The 17,431-nt window shown below is 37.7% G+C and overlaps 1 long non-coding RNA gene across 1 annotated transcript; it reads right to left on the bottom strand.

Moving 5' to 3' along the window:
• Window positions 1-1,745: 1,745 nt before the first annotated feature.
• On the bottom strand, window positions 1,746-14,751 carry LOC126950516 (uncharacterized). The gene is made up of 4 exons (XR_007724185.1): window positions 14,681-14,751; window positions 8,978-9,069; window positions 3,683-4,661; window positions 1,746-2,124 (listed from the first exon to the last, which is right to left on the bottom strand). It is a non-coding gene; the product is annotated as an uncharacterized LOC126950516 (long non-coding RNA).
• Window positions 14,752-17,431: the final 2,680 nt, after the last annotated feature.

The following is a 17,431-nucleotide window of genomic DNA, read 5'->3' as shown; positions in this document are numbered from 1 at the left end:
CCAAAAGTACTAAGAACCAAACACCTTGGTTGATCCAGAATGGTTCTATTTTAAAATATCCTCGGGGCTGGGTGTGGTGGCTCACACCTGTAATCCCAGCACTTTGGGAGGCTGAGGTGGGTGGATTACCTGAGGTCAGGATTTGAGACCAGCTTGACAAACATGGAGAAACCTCATCTCAACTAAAAATACAAAATTAGCCGGGTGTGGTGGCACATGCCTGTAATCCCAGCTACTTGGAGGCTGAGGCAGGAGAATGAGACTGGAGAATGGCTTGAACCCAGGAGGAGGAGTTTGCAGTGAGCTGAGATTGCACCATTGCACTCCAGCCTGGCCAACAGGAGAGAAACTATGTCTAAAAAAAAAAAAAAAAAATCCTCTACTGGTGTAAGACTATGTGTCTCAGTTTTGGCTTCTGATATTATGTTTGGTATGATAAGGAATCCCTATGCTTTGTTTCTTTCTTGTTCATTAGTACTTGGGGTCCTGAGTGAAGCAAGGAAAGGTATTGATATTTCAAAATAAAACCATAACTGGCTTTGCTGGTATATATTCATTTTGGTAACCTTGTCTTTCTATCTGAAGGAAAATAACTGTCTGAGAATTGACTAACCAACCAGCATTTATTGAGCATCTACTCTGTACCTAGCCATGTGCTAACTTAGAAAGACCTTGAGGGATAAAACTAAATCTTATTTGTCCTTGTAATCACTCTCTCCCCTCCAATGGGCCAAGTTTAATCTACTCATGAAAACATGTATCGACCCTGTGCTATGAACCAGGCACAGAGTTTAGGCACTCGTATGAGAAGATAAATATGTCTGGTGTCTGTTTTCAAGGAACCTATAATAAAGAAGGAGAAACAGTCAAAGAAGCAAAATGATTACAATGTAGCGTGGCAGGTTCTGCATCAAATATTTCTTAAGGATGTGATAGAAGCACTTAGAATGGCCAGCTCAAGTATCACTCCGTTTTAGAAGCTTTTTCTAGGTCTTAAAAAGGTTTAATAGAGACTCAATTTATGTTTGTTTAACAAAAGAATTATTATGAAAATGTAACCACAATAAAAGGCCAAAAGTAATAAAATGGCCAGTGAATGGTAGAGGTAGTGAGTGTAGGATTTTGCAGGAAGATCACTTGGGATGGGTGGTTTATGGGGAGAGCACTGAATTCCCCAAACCTAATCTAACTGATGGCCCCAAGTCTATGGAGAGTAAATTCTTGGTCTGATTGCCCTATCCAGAATTGTAGGTCAACTTCTGATAAAGAATGTTCTAATATATTCTTTAGAGTTAAAGCTGGGATAACTGCCTGGATTGATTTTTGAGTATGTGATACTTTGATCCTCTGAACAGAAATTATATTAATATTCTATGCAGCTATGAAGCTTCCCTTGCTACTCTTTGTGGGAATTTGGGAAAAAAATCCTGAGTGAGTGTGGAAGAAAGTCTGTAAAATGATCTACTTATGCTTATTAAAAGGTAGTGAAATCTCTCTAACCAAAAGATGGGTTCTTCACAGTTAAGAAAGAGTTGGATTCTATTCTGTGTCATCTGTCATAATCTGCTATCTGTGGTCCGGCAGTTGAATATTTATTACCAGCAGTGATGCGAGAAGTGAGAAGAGCCTAGTTTGATTTTCCAGATCTAAGACTGTGTTTTGAACCACCACTTAGACAAATGCTTTGACTTAAAAGCACTGAGCCAGCTTGATTTGGAACTGTCACCACCAAGAGAGAAAATGTCTGGAATACTGCAGTGTCATTTCTGGGCAGTCTGTCTTTTATGACTTGTCATGCACTACTACAGGGAGACAAGTGAATACTGTGTACATGAAATCATTAGTGCTGTCGTAGCAGGCAGAAGAAAGACCACCAGGCAGAACACAAGACCACCCAACACAAAAAACATGAGCTCCCATTAGCAATATGGTTGAGACTATATGCCCTTGACATTTGCCTTTCAGAATGTTGAGCCACCAAGCATGCTGTTGGATAATTATTGCTTTGTGATGATATTCAGCAACTCTCACAATGTGGACCACCAGTTCTGGTTTGGGTTTCTTCTTTTTATTAGGACCATCTGAGAATGTCTGTGGTAGAGACTTTGGTGAATTTCATCTGTCCTGTGGCCAAAGGAATGAAAGGAAGAGCAACTTAGTTTGTTAATATGGAAGAATTCAGCAACAAAAAACCCATGACACATGTCTGGAAGAGGCTTCATTGAGGGATTTTTTTTATTTTTCAAACAAAGCATTCTAAAATGTTTTACTACTGCTTATTAAAGGGCACTCTATGCACATAGCCTTATACTAATTAGCCTTATACTAATTTCAGAGCTGTAGTGATATATTTTTAATCCAACAAAACTTTCTGGTTGGTATTTCTATTTCACAAAGACTGGGCTATCTCCTGGTTGAAAAACAAGCCAAAACAAAATAAAGCATTTTTTTTTTTTCTAAAATAAGTTAATGTGATTTTAAACAATCATAAAGTTTTTATTTTTAAAATATTTTTGTAAAGCAAAAATGAGTTCAATCTCTTTCCTTTACTTGCCTTTGCCTCAAACTTTTTTTTTCTTGCCTTTATTTCATTTTATTCGACTTCTACTTCTTATATTGAATGTCTTGGTCAAATTTTTAAACTTGAATTTACCAATACTGCTTCTCATCTGACTCATTTATTTCCTGATGACAAATTTTTTGCTCAAGTTTTTTTTTTTTTTTTAGATTTGCCATTGTTGTTGATACTTGCTTCTCTTGTACTCTTGTTCTTTCAGTAAACATTTTATTGAAGTTATTTACAGATTTTCTCAGGCATGTAAAATCTATTAACCAACTACATATCTGTTTCATCTTTATGATTTCAATGCCTTTTAAATTCAACTTTTTTTTGAGGAATTTCTATTCTCTCTGAAAATTTTGAATTCCAAAGAGAATGGATAATCAATCCTTAAATAAGTAACTCATTATCTTAGTGGTCTTAAAGAAACTTATTTAGATTGCAGATCTTTAAATTGACTTGACGTGTTATGTTGTCATTGCTTGTAAAATCTACCTTTAGTGGAAGCAAACAAAAATTACTTTAAAAACATATATAGAGAGGTTAGATTTTATACCTAGTGCAGAAATCTCTTGATTCAAAACATTTGACAAAAATACCGTAAGTTGAAATTGAGTTATCTTCTGCAGAAGCCAATTCTCCAGCAGTGTCGGTAGTAGAACTGGGGCTCTTTACTATTCTAGTCTGTTGCTCTGATAAGCAACATCAGTGTGTACAGGTGAGATTTTCATCCAGTTAACATTCATTCAGAGAATTATATCTTCTAAAGCTTTCTAACTCAACAAGAGCAGAGTACATAAGCATCCTACACAGTGCTCAACTACAAAATATTTGATGAATAAATGGCAGGAGCTAAATATAACTAGAAAAAGCTGTAGAACAAAAAAGAGACAAAATCGTAAAAGGACTAGATCTGGAAAAAAACATTCATGAAGATCGTGGATTTTAAAGTTTAGACTCCTGATTCATCTCTACTTATGCATAATCTGTTTTGGAACCCATTGTATATGCCACTATTTCCAGTAACTGATCCAAAATTGAGTTCCATCCTGGAATGTTGTGGTTTCCAAATACTAAATTGTTTACCAGATATAGAACAATACAGATTTTTCATCAACTTACCCAGGCCTCTTCTGACCACCATTTCCTTAGTATCCTGACAAGAAATTCCGAGTTTCTCCTACTGGTATATAAGCTCTCAGGCTTATGTGAATTTGTCTTCTTTCTCACTCAGGAGATTTCTCTGCTTTCCCATGCCCTGCATCATTCTTTCATCCCTAGGGGCTGATCTGTCCATTTCCTGTGGGGTACATGCTTGGCCCAAATGTGTGTAATTATGAAGTTTGCCTTGGGATCTGGGGTGGTGGGATGGGGATAGTTCTTGATGCCTGGTGCACACAGTTTGTGTCTCGGGAGAAGAATCATAGAAAACAATTAACTGAGCATTTGTCAAAAATACTGGCACGTGCATATGTCTTTTAGCTCCCCAAAGATTTCCCTTCTGCTTTGCTAACCTCAGGATACTGGCCAGCCAGATGGAAAGACTGCCAAGCACATCCAGCTCATGTAGCCAGAAGGCCACTCCATTTGAGTATCTGGAAATCATTCTTCGCTCACTTGGGAGGTTCTGGGGCCTCTTTATTTCCTCAGAAACAAGGCCCACCCCAGTGATTTCAAGAGCACATTGCAGCCTAGTCTCCACAAGCGAACAAGCTGTGAGAGCTGGTAATCTGCAGCTCCTCTCCTGCTCTGTTTAATGCAGTACATTCTTTTCCCAGCAACATAGGTTTACGGCCTCCCAAGACCCTTCTCATGAAAGGTACTAAAATGCAGTGTCAAGTTAAGTTAAGATGAGTGATTAGGGAAATCTGTAGCTACTGAGAATGAGGTTCCCGGATGCGTATCAGAAGCGACCACAGAAGGTAAGGGTTTGCCTCTTTTCCATCTGTTGTCAGGAATAATGAAGAGAAGCAGAAGACATTGGTTTGCTTCTCAAATTCCCAGCTCTGCTTCTTACTGTTGCCAATAATGATGCACTGGGTAGGGGATGAAGCTTCCCTCCCATATCTCTTTCCTGGCTTTGGTGATGGACTGGCCACATCTAGAAGGGAAAGAGACATGAAATTCCCTGAATGCAGATCAGTGGCCAAGGTCCTACCAAGGTCAGTCATTGAGTAGGACAGCTCCTTTACCTGCAGGACCTTACCAGAATGTCTGCAAGGCAATGACACCAATGTGAAAATAAACCCCATCTTTCACTCTGCACTTCTCTTCTTCTTATCTCAGATTAAAATGCACCCCCCTTTTTAAAAAAATCAAGCAAATACAATAAAGATGAAAAAAAGTGACTGACAGAAAGATAGAAATTTAGAGGAAATAAATTTATACTTGACTGCTCCTCCTCCCCACCCCTTCCATTCCTTAAATTGGAAACAATACTTCAGTAATGGTCTTTCTAATACATAAATGTAACCATATCACTTTCTTGCTTTAAAGTCTGCAACTGCTATTTAGAGTCAAGTTAATGGTCTTTAGTATAATACTCCCCCACAACCACCCCAAACTCAAGCCAGGCTGAATTGTTGCAGCTCCTTAAATCATCAGGTCCTTTAGAGTTTCCACAGTTGGACACAAGCCACTCCCCATACTTGAGATGCCTTTATTTCCCTGGTCTTGCAAAACTGCTGATTTAAAATGCCATTCAGATGTCCCTCTCACTTGCAAATCTTCTCCAGCTCTACCAAGAATAGCACTTGCTGTCTTTGCACCATGGAATTGTGTGTGTATCTTTTATAACATGATATTATTTTGGTTTTGTTGCTGTTGTTCACTTGCATGTGTATCCTAGTGGACTGATTTCTTTGGGGGCAGGGATTTTGTGTTATTGTCCCATTAACCCCAAGGTTTCTGAATGACTGCAGTGTAGTAGATTCATTACACTGTTGCAGAATGAATGGACAAAACTGGAAAATATAACTAAAGTTTGTATATATTTCCCCATTTTCTAAATTCCCACACCTTAAGAAAGATGCTTTTTCCTCCTTTTTCACATTTTGTTGAAGTAGTACAGTCTTTCATCTCTTCCTTTTATTCCTATCTTTCTTTCTTGATTTTATCTTTTTTTGGAAAAGAAGGTATTTGGCACGGCATCCTTCTCTCTGCTCTCATCATCATGGCTGCATTCTCTTATCAGAGACCCAGAGACCTCAGCTCTTGTCAAGCAGCCCTGTCTCATGGCTGCAGCGCCCACTGGGATCTGTGCTCCCTCTCATTCATTGCCCTCGGGGTGCAAGAGTAAAGACCACTTCCCACTATGAACAGTCCCTTAGTTATTCTCCCTCCCTCCAAATGTGTAAATAGTCCCTTCATTAAATGCTCTTTACCCTTTGAGTGAGCCATCTCTTTCCTACCTCAACCCTGACTGATACTGTGGTCAACAAATAATAATTGAGTTACTATTTATTAATTAATCTCTTAATTTATAAACAAGAATACGGATTTCTTCCACTTAGTTACATCATATCCACAATGATATCTGTAGGAATCAGGAGCCAAAGTCTTGAAAATGTTTAGGGACCCCAGAGAAATATTCTCCATTGAAGTTGAAATTTGTATTTTCAGTCTTTCCTGTTATATATCTCTGTCCCACTCATGCAACAAGCGTTTATTAATCACTGCCTTCTCTTCATTCTTATCTTTGATTTTTTTAATCTTATCTTTCCCCTTTTCTATGTGAGAATATTCTTAGATCATAAGTCAGAGAACTTCGACTACTGGCTATGTAATTAGGCAAGTCTCTGCACCTTGGTTTCCTTATCTGTGAAATGGGGAGGATGATTCCTCTCTTACAGAACCCACAGAGCTGCTGAGTAAATCAAATAAAACAATTGTATGTATAATCTGTAATCGCATTTACTACTTTTACTGTTTTTGCTGTTTTCATGTTTGTAATTGTTGATGTCTTTCCTCCATAGTGCTTCTTTTTTTTCAAATAAAAGTTTTTTCTTTCTGCTGTTTTAGGTTTTCTTCCTTTTCCATGATATTCCTTTCATGCTCCTTTTCCACAAGTGCCACCCTCTTGACTAGTCTTTTGAAAATACCCTGCAAGACCCATTAGTCTATACCTCAGCTCCTTTGAGACTGTCCTGTTCGTTTTTCTCTCTTGCCTTAGTGGCTTTCTTAAAAGCTTGTTTAAAAAAATATTCCCTCTGTGGTAAAAGGATAAAAATTCTAGAAAAATATAAACTTGTACCTAGACTGAAACAGATGTATAATTCTCCTTTGTTGAAATGGTTTGGCTTTGTGTCCTCATCCAAATCTCATCTTGAATTATAATCCCATAATCCCCATGTGTCAAGGACGAGACCTGGTGGGAGGTGATTGGGTCATGGGGGCAGTTTCCCCCATGCTGTTCTTGTGATAGTGAGTTCTTGCAAGATCTGGTAGTTCTATAAGTGTTTAACATTTCCTCCTACATATGCTTTTTCTCTCTCCTGCCGCCTTGTAGAGAAGGTTATCTGCTTCTCTTTCCGCCATGATTGTAAGTTTCATGAGGCCTCCCAGCCAGGTGGAACTGTCAATCAATTAAAACTCCTCTGTTGATAAATTATCCAGCCTTGGGTAGTATCTTGATAGCAGTGTGAGAATGGACTAATACATTTGTTTTGTGATTTTTGAGAATAAAGTTAAGGTGAATATCAGAAAGGTTTTTAGGGTTCAGTTGATCACAGCCTGAATAGTGTCTTCATATGCTACTGTTGTAATTAGTAGTCTAATAACACCACCAAGGTATTGTCCCATTCATCTTTCTATGTATTCTCATTTCTTATTCTTAATATTATTTGCTCAGTGTTTATTGAGCAGCTATTTTGTGCCAGACTTTTGTTCAGTGCTGCATTTTTAAGAGAGGCATTGTCTTCACTCCCAGCAAGTGTACAGTTCAGTGGGGATAAAAATGAGCATGCTGGTAATTAAAAGACATGTTAGGAGAAAACACAAATGAGTTTTGTTCCCTGATATATCCACAACATCAAGAACAGTTTCTTGGACATAGCAGGTCCCTAATAAATACTGTTGAATTTATGAATGGATCTTGAGATTCCAAATGTTGAATAGGAATTCATCAGTTAAAAATGAGTGGGGTGAGGCATTGGAACAGGCAGAAGAAATGGCTCAGAGGCAAAAGAAAGCATGATAGTTATGGGAAAGTGCAGGTTTCTGTTTAGCAAGAGCTTTATGTGGGAATGAGATTTGGTGAGAATTGAGCTCAATAAATCAACATATCCCTTGATAATGACTACGACCTACTGTGTGTCTCCCACATATCAAGTACTTTATATAAATTATCTTAAACCTTAACGCTGTGAAAAAAAGTATTATTCAGTCTCCTTTGCTCATTCAACTCAATTTCACCTAGATACAAGTGATGGCAGTGTTCAAGAATAGCCATATACTTGATCCTGGCCATACATTTCTTTGATGACTGATAAGATGGTCAAACCTTGAAAGCTGAGTTCAACTGCCTCCAGGAAAAAGAATGCAGATTTTAGAAATTTTTTTCAGCTGTTATCACACTCTTATTATGTGGGAATAAATTTAAGAAGACCCTAGGTAGTAAATAATCTGGAGCCTTCAACTGTGGTGCAATGAGTTTTATTAAACAGTTGGATGCCAAATTTTAGTACAATGTGCAATAAGTAAACCAGAGGCAGTAGAACTGGAGCATAACTCTATGCAGAACAAAGAACTCTGAGAAAACACTATGTTCTCTGGCTAACCCATCAAAAGGTGTGAGTTTGAAGGGGACTAGAGCAGAACTGCAGAGATTATGACTATTTTAAATTCTAATAACTTTCAAATTAATGGTTGGAAATTTATACTGAAGGCTATTGCTAAGTGGTCCTGAGAATCCTAGGCATTTTGTGCAGAGAAGATCTTATAGATATTTTACTGTAACTTCCTTGTTTTGTAGAGGTGGAAACTGAGGTCCAACAAGTTCAAGGTCTCACAGCTGGCACTGAAGTTAGTGCTCTCTCCACTGCACCACATTGTCTCTGCAGAAGTTTTCAGTGTTGCTCTACTATGAGATGATCTCTTTAGTTAAATCATAGGATGCACAGAATTTGTACCACTCTTTCTTAATGTCTGCTTTCCAGTCACTTAGTTGTTTGTTTTTTTAAGTTACTCTAAGCTCCTTAAGGATGTGAAAAACTCCATGAAGGAAGAAGTGAATTCAATACTAAAAGAACAACTTTTTTCAATCTTGACTTTATTGCCTTTCTGTTATTTTTATTAAAGAATCCAAAATTAAATGATTTGTCCATATATACGCTTTATTTATTTTGCACTATGTGGCAAGTATTCATAAAATATTAGTTTAAGAAACCAAATATGAGATAAATTGAGTTACTGGCTTACCTTCAGGTCACATAGGAATCACAACCAGGATCCAATTCTTAAGAATCTTAGTTGACACCAAAGGTGTCTCTCCTTGGAGGGGACTTGGTTCACTGAAAAGGGAGATCATGAAGGCCTCAAAGAATGCTTGGAGAATCTCCCAAGAAGCATTGCAATGGTACTTTTCTTATAAAGTGTGAGCCTTTATAAGAGAACTTCATGAAACAACTGTTGTGGTGCTTTATTTGGGGCTCTTTACTATCATCATTGACGGTGAAGCTTTAGTAGGAAAACAAACAAACCAAAAACACTGGGCTGATGAAAACAAATATGGAAGCATCTGGTACAGTATCTAGCAGAGAGAAGATACTTATTACATCTTTATTGATGGAAAGAAGGAAGGAAAAAGGGATAGGAGAGAGAGAAAAGATGGGAAGGGCTTTTAAAAACAGATGCTAAATACTAGAGTCTGGGAAGGGTGGGTAGGTGAAGCAGGGATGAAGAGAGGTAGGTTAACAGGTACAAACATACAGTTAGATAAAAGGTACAACTTCTATTGTTCAACAGCAAAGTAGAGTGACTATAGTTACAACAATGTATTATGTATTTCAAAATAGCTAGAAGAGAGTAGCTTGAATTGTTCCCAACACATAGAAAAAATAAATAATCAAAGTGATAAATACCTCAAATATCCCAACTTGATCATTACACAACCTATGCATGTAACAAAACATTTACTTCCTTAAAATGTAAAATATTATGTATCAGTAAAAAGTAAAAATACAAAATTTAAAGCAGCTTTTAACACATGAAATAACCAGCTGGCATCATAATGACAGGATCAGATTCACAGAAAACAATATTAACCTTAAATGTAAATGGGCCAAATGCCTCAATTAAAAGACACAGACTGGCAATTGGATAAGGCATCAAGACCCATCAGAATGCTGTATTCAGGAGACCCATCTCACATGCAGAGACACACATAAGCTCAAAATAAAGGGATGGAGAAATATTTACCAAGAAAATGTAAAGCAAAAAGAGCAGGGGTTGCAATTCTAGTCTCTGATAAAACAGACTTTAAACCAACAAAGATCAAAAGAGACAAAGAAGGACATAACATAATGGTAAAGGGATCTATGCAACAAGAAGATCTAACAATCCTAAATATATATGCACCCAATACAGGAGCACCCAGATTCATAAAGCAAGTTCTTAGAGACGTACAAAGGGACTTAGACACAATAATAGTGGGAGACTTTAACACCCCACTGTCAGTATTAGACAGATCAATGAGACAGAAAATTAACAAGGATATTCAGGACTTGAACTCAACTCTGGACCAAACGGACCTAATAGACATCTACAGAACTGTCCACCACAAATAAACAGAATATATATTCTTCTCAGCACATCACACGTATTCTAAAATTGACCACATAATTGGAAGTAAAACACTCCTCAGTAAATGCAAAAGAAAGGAAATCATAACAAACAGTCTCTCAGACCACAGTGCAATCAAATTAAAACTCAGGATTAACAAACACACTCAAAACCACACAACTACATGGAAACTGGACAACTTGCTCCTGAATGACTACTGGGTAAATAACGAAATAAAGGCAGAAATAAATAAATTCTTTGAAACCAATGGGAACAAAGACACAACATACCAGAATAAGCAGTGTTTATAGGGAAATTTATAGCACTAAATGCCCACATCAGAAAGCTGGAAAGATCTAAAATCCATACCCTAACATCACAATTAAAAGAACTAGAGAAGCAAGAGCAAACAAATTCAAAAGCTAGAAGAAGTCAAGAAATAACTAAGATCGGAGCAGAATTGAAGGAGATAGAGACACAAAAAACCCTGCAAGAAATCAATGAATCTAGAAGCTGGTGTTTTGAAAAGATTAACAAAATAGACAGACTGCTATCCAGACTAATAAAGAAGAAAAGAGAAAAATCAAATGGACACAATAAAAAATGATAAAGGGGGTATCACCACTGATCCCACAGAAATACAAAATACCATCAGAGAATACTATAAACACCTCTATGCAAATAAACTAGAAAATCTGGAAGAAATGGATACATTCCTGGAAGCATACACCCTCCAAAGACTAAACCAGGAAGAAGTCAAATGCCTGAATAGACAAATAACAAGTTCTGAAATTGAGGCAGTAATTAATAGCTTACCAAACAAGAAAAGCCCAGGAACAGACAGATTCACAGCCGAATTCTACTAGAGGTACAAAGAGGAGTTGGTACCATTCCTTCTGAAACTATTCCAAACAATAGAAAAAGAGAGAATCCTCCCTAACTCATTTTATGAGGCCAGCACCATCCTGATATCACAACCTGGCAGAGACACAACAAAAAAAGAAAATTTCAGGCCAATATTCCTGATGAACATCGATGCAAACATCTTCGATAAAATAATGGCAAACTGAATTCAGCAGCACATCAAAAAGCTTATCCACCACAATCAAGTCAGCTTTACACCTGGGATGCAAGACCAGTTCAACATATGCAAATTAATAACTGTAATCCATCACATAAACAGAACCAGTGACAAAAACCACATGATTATCTCAATAGATGCAAAAAAGGCCTTCAATAAAATTCAACATGCCTTCATGCTAAAATCTCTCAATAAACTAGGTATTGATGGAACATATCTCAAAATAATAAGAGATATTTATGACAAACCCACAGCCAATATCATACTGAATGGGCAACAGCTGGAAGCATTCCTTTTGAAAACCAGCCCAAGACAAGGATGCTCTCTCACCACTCCTATCCAATAAAGTATTGGAAATTCTGGCCAGGGCAATCAGGCAATGGAAAGAAATAAAGTGTATTCAGATAGGAAGAGAGGAAGTCAAATTGTCTCTGTTTGCAGATGACATGATTATATATTTAGAAAACCCCATCGTCTCAGCTTAAACTCTCCTTAAACTGATAAGCGACTTTAGCAAAGTCTCAAGATACAAAATCAATGTGCAAAAATCACAAGCATGCCTATACACCAATAACAGAGAGCCAGATCATGAGTGTACTCCCATTCACAATTACTACAAAGAGAATAAAGTATCTAGGAATACAGTTTACAAGGGATGTGAAGGATCTCTTCAAGGAGAATTATAAACCACTGGTCAAGGAAATCAGAGAGGACACAAACAAGTGGGAAAACATTCCATGCTCATGGATAGGAAGAATCAATATTGTGAAAATGGCCATACTTTCCAAAGTAATTTATAGATTCAAAGATATTCCCATCAAGCTACCATTGACTTTTTTCACAGAAGTAGAAAAAAAAAAAAACTACTTTAAATTTCATATGGAACCAAAAAATGGCCTTTATAGCCAAGACAATCCTTAGCAAGAAGAACAAAACTGGAGGCATCATGCTACCGGACTTCAAATGATACTACAAGCTACCGTAACCAAAACAGCATGGTACTGGTACCAAGACAGATATATAGACTGATGGAACAGAATAGAGACCTCAGAAATAATGCCAAATATCTACAACCATCTGCTCTTTGACAAATCAGACAAAAACAAGCAATGGAGATAGGATTCCCTATTTAATAAATGGTGTTGGGAAAACTGTCTAGACATATGCAAAATACTGAAACTGGACCCATTCCTTACACCTTATATAAAAATTAACTCACGATGGGTTAATGACTTAAATGTAAGACCTGAAACCATAAAAACTCTAGAAGAAAACCTAGGCAACACCATTCAGGACATAGGCATGGGCAAAGACTTCATGACTAAAACACCAAAAGCAATGGCAACAAAAGCCAAAATTGACAAATGAGATCTCATTAAACTAAAGAATTCTGCACAGCAAAAGAAACTATCATCAGATTGAACAGGCAACCTACAGAATGGAAGAACATTTTTGCAATCTATCTGTTTGACAAAGGGCTAATATCCAGAATCTACAAGGAACTTTAACAAATTTACAAGAAAAAAGCAAACAACCCCATCAAAAATTGGGCAATAGACATGAACAGACACTTCTCAAAAGAACAAATTTATGTGGCCAACAAACTATGAAAAAAAGCTGATCATCACTGGTCATTAGAGAAATGCAAATCCAAACCACAATGAGATACCATCCCATGCCAGTTAGAATGGCAATCATTAAAAAGTCAGGAAACAACAGATGCTGGAGAAGATATGAAGAAATTGGAACACTTTTACACTGTTGGTGGGAGTATAAATTATTTCAACCATTGTGGAAGACAGTTTGGTGACTCCTCAAAGATCTACAACCAGAAATACCATTTGACCCAGCAATCCCGTTACTGGGTATATACCCAAAGGATTATAAATCATTCTACTATAAGGACACATGCACACATATGTTTATTGCCACACTGTTCACAATAGCAAAGAGTTGGAGCCAACCCAAATGCCCATCAATGATAGACTGGATAAAGAAAATGTGGCACATATATGCCATGGAATACTATGCAGCCATAAAAAGGATGAGATCATGTCCTTTGAAGGGACATGGATGAAGCTGGAAACCATCATTCTCAGCAAACTAACACAGGAACAGAAAACCAAACACCACATATTCTCACTCATAAGTGGGAGTTGAACAATGAGAAAACATGGACACAGGGAGGAGAACATCACACACCAGGGCCTGTCAGGAGGTGTGGGGCTGGGGGAGGGATAGCATTAGGAGAAATACCTAATGTAGATGATGGGTTGATGGGTGCAGCAAACCACCATGTCATGTGTATACCTATGTAACAAACCTGCGCGTTCTGCACAAGTATCCTAGAACTTAAAGTATAAAACACACACACACACACACACACACACACACAAACACACAGAGAAAAAAATGGACCTAAATTCAAGTTGCTTAGTGTTCCAAATATAATGTAAATGGAATATTTGGGCCTCTGCAAATCATTCTATTTGTAGAATTTGTGACTTACACTTGGAGTAACATTTTGAATTTAATTTCGAGGAGTATTTGAAAAAGCTATTTATACTGGACTTTCTTCTCATACATTTGTGTAATTGAAATAACTTGGCCTTTTGGCCAAAATGTGTAAGATCTATTTTACCCATAGTTGCACAGATCCAAATGTCAGCTCTACCATTAAAAAAGTACATGGAACTAGGAAAACAGAATCTTCTTAAAAGAGAATTCTCAGTTGCCAAATCACATTTGTTATGAAAATTATTATGAGCTTCATTATAATATGCTCTATAAAAGGTACTCTGCACTTTTAAAACTCTGAGGAATTAGTGTTTTGTTAAGAAATTTTGTTAAATTACCGAGATGTTTTAGTTTTTAATACTTATATGCTGGACACAATAATGATAGAAAAATCTTTCTGTGTTCTATGGGGAAGAGCTCGACATAAAGCAGGATATTTTCTCAGGGTCAGTTTCTGCAGCATCCCTCTAATTCAAAATCCATAGCACTACCAGTTTCTTCCTCAGAAGGCCCCATTTCTTTTTTCTTTTCTTTTTTTTTTGAGACAGAGTCTCGCTCTGTCACCCAGGCTACATAAAAATGTAAACTTCTTTGGCCAAGTCCATTTAAGGCTCACCAAGAACTACCCTTTCTACCTTTGTGGACTTCTCTCAATGAAAAACCCCTTGTGTAAGCCCAGGATTTGGATACCACCCTCCTATCCTGAAAATAACGATAGCAGTTGACATTTATTGAGTACTTACCATGTGCCAAGCAGTGTTCTCGGTACTTCTCACATGTTAATCGCCAGGACAGCCTGTGACGTGGGTATTACCATTACTTTCATTTTACTGATAGGGAGCTTAGGCAGAGAGGTTAGAATTTCCTTACGTTGTACAGAGTGGTAACTTGTACAGAATGGTAACTTAAAGGGCCAGGATTAAAACCCAGGCAGTCTGTCTCCAGAGCCCTCACTGTTAATTTCTTTATAAACATCCTGCCCCTTTCAGCCTTGCCCTAAGTCTCCCAAATAAATGAAGTCTCATGTGGGCACCTTCTTTCCCAGTTAATGAAAATATTCATGTCCTCTCTTTAAAAGACCACATGTGTTGCAGTTACTAGCAGTGAGTGAGTCTTTGGCCATCCTCAAAGAGAGCCACAGTGTCTGCTTGATAAAAGCCACAATTTTCCTGACCTGCTCTGGGGCTGGCCCCCTCAAAGAAAATGCAGGCAGACACTTGGCAACTGGGCTCTCCCAGACTCTCAAGCACATAGCTGTGTTAGTGTTGGCAGTGGGGGACGGTTTGCTTCCTCCCTGTTTCATGAACTGTCACATCAGCCTCTTTGATCCTCCCAGGGTCTCAAGTGTGCCAAGATCATTACTCCACGTTATTGCTCTGTTTCAGATAATTGCCAGAGAAAACGCTAAGGTTGGTAATGACCAAGGTAAGGAAATATTGCTCCCTGCACGGTATACCATTTATATATTGCATACTCAGAAAGGCTCCAGAGTGGAGGCATTGCTTATTTTTATTGTCCCAAAGCCATGAGGGGGAAAAAGGGGAATGAACAGAAATTGATACATCTGGAACAAGAGCCAGGCATGATTTACTCACATTTTTACCTGACCTGAAATTGCTTATTTAGAAAAAAGAAACATTATAAAGTCTCAGGAAAATGTCATGAATCACAGCCAACATGATTTCACATTGGGGCTTCATAAACTGTGTGTGTGTGTGTGTATTTTTTTTTTTTTAAGCAAAGAAACTGTCCAGGAAAATCAAATGAGCCAAAGGTAGGCCTGCCACCATGACCATCACCATAGCAACCGTGTAAGAGCATGATAGCACAGCACGGGAGCCCCATGGCTCAGGACTGCAAACGGATGGAAACCTGCTGGTTCACTAGAGGCCATTCTTACTATGAAAAGAGGATGGGCACTGACTTGGGAAAGTAACAAGAGACAGCAGACTTTCACTATTACACTATTGCCTCAAAAATGAACTAATCATACACTACATCACTGAAACCCACAACTACAGGAAGTCAGAAGAGAGAGGGAGGAAAAAGCTGATTAAAGCCTTGCATTCTACTTTAATAGTTCCCTTACTTCATGTGCTCTTAGCACTTTGTAAGCAATATGAACAGTTTTGAAGCAATTAGATAATAAATGCTATTATTATAGCTACCAGCTGGAAGAGACTTTAGAGACCATCAATTTTTTTTTAAATTAACTGAATTTCAGGATTTATTTGGTTTTCATCTGTTTTTTCATTAATGTCCTCTTTCTAGTCCAGGATTTGACCCAAGGTAGCACAGTGCATTTAGTTGTCATCTCTCCCCAGTCTCTTCTGGTCTGTGACAGTTTCTCAGTCTTTCCTTTTTTTTTTTTTTTTTAAACGACCTTGGTAGTCCTGAGGAGTGCTGGCCAGATATCCTGTAGAATGTTCTCCAATCTGAGTTTGTCTGATGTCTTTCTCGTAATTAGACTGGGATTATGGGTTTCTGGGAAGAAGACCACAGAGGTGAAATGCCCTCCTCATCATATTCTATTGAGGGTATATGATAATCACATGACATTTCTAGGGATATTAACCCTCATCACTTGGTTAATGTCATGTTGGCCAGCTTTCTCCTGTAAAGGAGAAAAGTGTAAAGTTACTATTTTTCCCTTTCCCTATTCTGTTGCTTGGGGTTGAGTCGTTAAGCCTAGTCTACTCTCAGGGTATGTGTAGAGGGGTGTCAAGTTTCACCTTTTTTTAGTTGGGGGTGTAGTTACATATATTATTTGAAATTCTTCTGTAAGAAAGATTTAACTTTTCTCTTCATTTTTTTTTATTCAGTCATTTATTGATATTGGTGTGCACTCATATAGAGTCACAGATTGATCTTCCCTAATCTGAAAATCCAAAATCTGAAATGCTCCAAAGTCCCAAACTTTTGGAGCACTGACATGATGCCCCAAGGAAAGAAGGCTACACCTGACTTCATGTGATGGGTTGCAGTCAAAATGCAGTCAGAACTTTGTTTCATGCCCAAAATTATTTAAAATATTGTATAAAATTACCTTTAGGCTATGTGTAGAAAAAGCAGAACTGCATTGCATGTTTACACTTGGGTCCAATCCCTAAAATATCTCATTATATATATGCAAATTTCCAAAAATCTGAGAAAGTCTGAAATTTGAAGAACTTCTGGTCTCAAGCATTTCAGATAAGGATAGCCAACTAGTATTTCATATTTTGGGTTATAATCTAATGCCATGTTATTTATTTTGTTGAACAAATTACTTCAAGTTTGGCCATTGGGATTGCCTTTGGGTTGGCTTCTGATTTCCTTTGACATGCCCCCATCTATTTGTGTGTTGAGCACTTCCTTCCTTTTGGCACTGCAAGATCCTCCAGCTTCTATTTTACCTGCCCCAGCCCTCACGTTAGGAATTTCTCCAAGGAACCCTGGTTCCTTTCATTGAAGAGTGGTATTTAAAAAACAAAGAAACCATCAATTTTTAACTT

Source organism: Macaca thibetana, chromosome 1 (assembly GCF_024542745.1).
Source record: "Macaca thibetana thibetana isolate TM-01 chromosome 1, ASM2454274v1, whole genome shotgun sequence".
Lineage (NCBI taxonomy): Eukaryota > Metazoa > Chordata > Mammalia > Primates > Cercopithecidae > Macaca > Macaca thibetana.
Note: the sequence above shows the minus strand (reverse complement) of the source record. Positions and strands in the feature narration are given on the sequence as shown.